The following is a 5,651-nucleotide window of genomic DNA, read 5'->3' as shown; positions in this document are numbered from 1 at the left end:
ATTGACAGAACTGCATCCGGCTACTTCATAAACTTCGATGATTCCTCTGAAGGCTTCAGTGAATCAAAGACACAGCCATCATCAAAAACCTTTAAAGATAAAGCTAAAGAACTTTTGAAACAACTGAAAGAAACATATCTAATTTCTCCATGGATCGAATTTTGGGTGGGTTTTGGTGCATTTATCCTCATACTTTGGCTCATCATGGTACTTACTTTGGGACGCTTCATTGAAGGAAAATATGCTAAAATGGACACAGCAAGTCAGAAAATCAACTTGATCCTCAAACCACACACATCTTCACACGTCGAGAAAAGAGAACTTTCTTCAGTCAACTTCACAGCCAATCCTATACCGGGTGGGGTAGCATGGGACAACACTGACTACGAAATCTATGGTCCGGTTGAAATCCTGAAATATCCACACCAAATTAAGATCTCATTGAGTGACTTTGTAAAACCAAGCTCATTTGCTGATGATTGGGACTTCGAAAGTATAAATAACATGATGTCTGACTTAGTAATGTCTGCTAAATTTACCAAACATGATTATTTGCAGGGTTCTACAAATTATGATAGTATGTATTGCTACAACCACTATGGTAACCATTTTTTACATAGATCTGCACAACCTAGAAATGTTTTAAATTATAATCAATGGGAACATTGTGCAACCCCTCCAAAAGGAAGCTCAAGAACCGTTTACGACAAATATTCATACTTTTCAGGTTTTAACATAAGTAATGCTGAAACATTTTATTTCAAATTGTCAAATAAGACAGGGACTAAGACCATGATAACAGACACGAAATTGATATATTCAGACTCATTCTTTGAACAAATGAATACTTTTGGTTTTGATTATTGGGACAAAAATGTTGAATTGAAAAGTGTTTGGGGCACTAAAGAATGGCAAGTACAGGGTATAGAATCTTTGTTTAGAGCCTGCATGATCCCAGAACAAATTATATTTTTAAATGACACTATTCAACAAACTACCTGTCTTGGCTTAGCCAAAATCAAAGACTTATATAAACCGTCTATTCCAAAACCAACAATGTACAGCAATAGTTCTACAGATGAAGAGATAGACGTAAATTATGTATTAAACCAAAACAGAACACATCCAGATTGGAAACAGTGGTTGATCTGGCCCACAGATACTAATAACTGTCAAGACAGATTCCTGAACAAAACACAGGGGTTCAAAATGACCAGGCCAGACCCTAGATATCCCCAAAGACATCACCCAGGGATAATAACCACCTACAGTGTGAGCAAATTATGCCTTCAATGGCTACAAACTTCCACACTGGCAGAAATTAAGCAACACCTAACTTTACTTACTGATGGTGCTGACTTGCGTGATTTCACTATGAGACCACGCAAACAGCGTCAAAAGCGTTTCATAGCAGCCTCTGTATATGCAGCATACAACGAGGCCTGGAAGGTTACTCAAATTGAGACAGCAGAAAGGATACGGGAAATTGACCGTATTAATTTGGAAAAATCACTTTCTGTAGTGGACAATGGGTTAATGACTCTGTCCTCCAGAATTTTTTCTTTGGACAGCATTGTGTCTTCAGCAATCGACATATTATCGCAAGACTTACTGTTATTACAACACGGTCAGTCCCAATTGTGTTCTATTGTACAGCTTGGCTGGACGTTACAAAATCTGCGTTCAGGCTATGTGCCTTGGCGTTTAATCAACACAACGTCACTATTCTATATCTTTAACCTTACTGATAGACAAATCAGTATGGCACAGAAGGGGGCTGATTATACAATCCTGAGCATTGAGAAACTTGAGAGATTACCAGTGACAATGTCAGAACGACCTGTCAGTGAATGGATAATACATGGGATTATTAATATTCCAATATCAACCTTCAGGTTTCAATACTGCCAAAAATATATGCAGGCTGGCATGTATGAAAAATTAGGAAAAGGGTACATTAAAACAACTTGGAACTTGCCCTATTCACATGCATGTGTCAGTAATAAAGGACAGAAAGTGTTTCTTAGTGGCAATAATTGTGCAATGTCACTAAGCGGTACACTTCTGTGTAACGGAATTCGTTTGCATGGAGCCTGTGAAGGGAACTCAAATAACCGTTCATGTCACCAGCAAGGCGCACCTGCAACAGAGATTGAACCATTCTTTCAAAGACTCTATAATGGGAGTCACATTCTAATTGTAGATCGCAGATGTTGTAGTCTTATGCCCGGGACTCCTTATCTCGTAACTACGACTGCGAAGGTCAAGTGCTGTGGACACTCATTGTTCCCCAGCTCCTTTCCAGACAGGGAGGCAAGGGCATGGCCCAACTTGAAAATTACTTCTATTCGAATAGATACTTTAAGCAGAATGAAAACAGTGCTTCTTCAGACGCCGACAAGGCTCACGTCATCAAAAGAAACGTATGATCTCCAAGTCGCAAGGACGACTGCAGAGATACATTCATTGTTATCAACTAATTCCCCCATACATTTCGCAGAAATCCTGAATGAAATCTTAAATATTTCTGATACCAGTGGAGTCTCAAAAGTATTTAAGACAGTATTTTCGATGGCATTAACACCATTCAAAGCCATACTGGGTATTTTTCCAGATTTCGTCCATTCGATTTTTGGCGGACTTCCCCTCATTTTAGGACTGATTGCAGGAATCCTATTCCTAGTCCTTATATTTCGTTATGGCAAACCATGTCACAGACAAAACACCTGCGACAAGGGAAGAAACAATCCTAGCCATTGGATACCGGGACCGGATATCAAAAATCCTGGGACTATCCCGGCTTAGAGACCTGAACATGACTTGGTTTCTATCATTTCGACCAATGTGGCAGCGATGTGTTTTACCTGTATTAACGTGCCTGCTATGCGGCGAAGAATGTGTGTTAGACACCTGTCTGACGCTACAATCGGATGCGCCAATGGATGCAGAAACATTGTTGAGTCCAACAAAGGCTCATGCTTTGTGCTGCCCTCAACGGCTACCAATCCTGATGACGGCATTCGTGGAAGCTTCACCACTACGATTAAGGGGTAGTGAAGTTCAAGATGAAAGCAGCATCGATCAGGTACGACCTTCTGTCAGCAATCCAAATCAAAATGTCAATGGAGACAATCATGCGCACGAATGCATGGTTAGACCTATTTCCGAGTTAGTGGAACTCTCCCAGGAAGCTGTTGGCAACTTTTTCGAGAGTCTAAATGATATGATGTTCTCACCAGAGCAGAAATAGAGACTTTTGAGTAAGCTCGTACACGGCGTTCCCTGAATTTGGCCTTCAACTTTAATAATACAGTCACATGAACAATTTTCCCTCCAGTTCACGGACAGCGATTTTTTTTCAGCAGCCCCAAAATATTTTTGCATATTTTTCGGGACACTATCTTCTGCTTAAAGTAAGAACTATTCTTAGAGAACTGAAATTTCTAATTTTAGATAGCTTATAGACATTAGCTGCCCGCTGGTATGTTCATAGTTATTTTATTCTGTGATGAAATGGTCTCAAACCTTTTTTCTGTATTAAGAGCCATTTCATGTGTAATTTCTCATATACCAATTAGCAATAATGTATACAAATGCGTGATTACTTTAGCATTATTTCACAGCTTGAGTGCATACAATACATGTAACTGCTTTTTTTCCGTATATTTGATAATTTCAAAATGCATTTATGTATTTTGGGGTGGTAAGGTATACACAATACTCTATAGTATGTTTTACTATGCATAGATTAGTAAATATGTCCATAGTTAGCGTGGAGTGGGTGTGATGTATTCCTATAGGTTCTGTATCGATCCCCCTATTCCTGACCCTATTCTGGTTAACAAACTAACAAGTTAACTAGCAGTCATCCCATGAGGCAGAAAACCCCCATGATGCAGGAACCGTTATCTGATAAAGCCACACTACGGCACAGGAACGTGTTATCTGATTAGGTCACAACGCTTGCCATCTAATTAGACAAGCGATATTCCTCCAGCCCCTGATAAGGCATACGGAGTTCTCATAACAAATCAAACCTATGACAGACCTGGGAAAAACCCTGCGGCCATTGTTTTGATTTCACCGAGAACTTCAGCAAAAGAATGTGCTAACGACCTGGTCGTATGACATCCTTATTGACGTATCTATGTCCATCCTTACGTCAATCTCGGCACCTTAAAGGTATAAATATTACCGATATTGCCCTATGCAAACACACGCGGTGGTGACGAGGACGGAGCAGCCAGACTTGCCGAAGCCCAGAGCAGAGCAGACCCCGCTGGCGCAGCCCCGCCTTCTTGACGCGCTGAGTACGAGCAGCTGCCTATTTCTCCTGCCGAGAAATCCAGCTCCGGCGTTTCCGGGTAGCCCTCTCAGGCAGCCTGGAATATCGAGACCAGAGACGAGAGATACCATCACTCATTCATCCTAAACTTCCAGGTACAGAACTGAATAACCCCTCGCAGAGAATTCTTTAGTCAGTCACTTGGCAAAAACAAACTTAACTTAAACTGTAACTTTCTATTCCCGCCCACGTATTAGGCTTAGGTCAGGTACACGGGGTAGGCGTAGTTAGAAACACCAGTTGAGTACGATTAGTCAAATGTATATGTGTATGTAATATATTTTATTTATTTTAAACCTTCATATGACTTAGAAACCATATCAATGTTTTTACAGTATTATTTTATACTTCTGCTTTTAATGTATGCACTTTACTTAACCATAAGTATTGCAATAATATCGATCCATTTCTCTTGTACGAGAAAAGAGACTGATCAATAAATAACATCTTTTTATTGAACACGCCCGTCTCTTCCTTTTCTCTACAATCTGATGAGACTAAGAATGCACGTACTGACTGAGTAAAATAAATTGCCTTTTGTTCACACGACTCTCGAGATACACTCTTGATTAGGGGAGAGCAAAGTTGTCATGTTCTATGGTTGTCAGAAACTAAATCCCTTCTTGTCTAATCAGGGAAGTTAATTCCTTCCTGAACATTCGAGAAAGTTTCTAGTGAACTCTGAGCTAGCTGGCAAACCCAAAACTTTAAGTCTAATATCGACAGTAGTAGACCTAGTTAACGTCTGGTCTAGGCCTATACTATTGAAGGTATTATTCCAATGCGCAGAGCCTATTGGGATAATAGGAACTACACTACAGTGTATGTGCCTCTCCCCAGAAAGATGCAGCGCATCCTTCTAAGGTGTGTTTCCTGGAGGACTACTATGTTTGGTTTCAATCTTTTGAAATATTTAGCTACCAAGCCTCTTTTAATTTGGTGCTCAAGGCGGTTGACATTCCACGTCATTATTGTGTAGCCCTTCTCAATAACACCCTGTGGGATTATCTCTGCCATATCTGAATTGCATGTTGAGTCCCAGGAAGTTGCCTGCTCCTTGCTTTGCCTTTACTGTGCCTCTCAGCGTCGTTGCTAGAATCGGATTGCCTCCCTTTTTGTCCCCCCTCCGAACCTGATCGCCAACTTCCCCACCCCACTCTCTCCCACTACCTACGCACTTGACTCTAAATGTCAACATGACAACTGTGCCATAGGATTAGCCTGAGAGGTCTATGCAATGAATTAACTAATGTGAACTAAGGTTCCCTGGGGCTCTAAAGCCCTGACTTCAGTCCTCCCTACCTTG

The sequence above is a fragment of the Lissotriton helveticus genome, chromosome 2_1 (assembly GCF_964261635.1).
Source record: "Lissotriton helveticus chromosome 2_1, aLisHel1.1, whole genome shotgun sequence".
Classification (NCBI taxonomy): domain Eukaryota; kingdom Metazoa; phylum Chordata; class Amphibia; order Caudata; family Salamandridae; genus Lissotriton; species Lissotriton helveticus.
The sequence above is the reverse complement of the archived record's forward strand: the minus strand, read 5'-3'. Positions refer to the sequence as shown.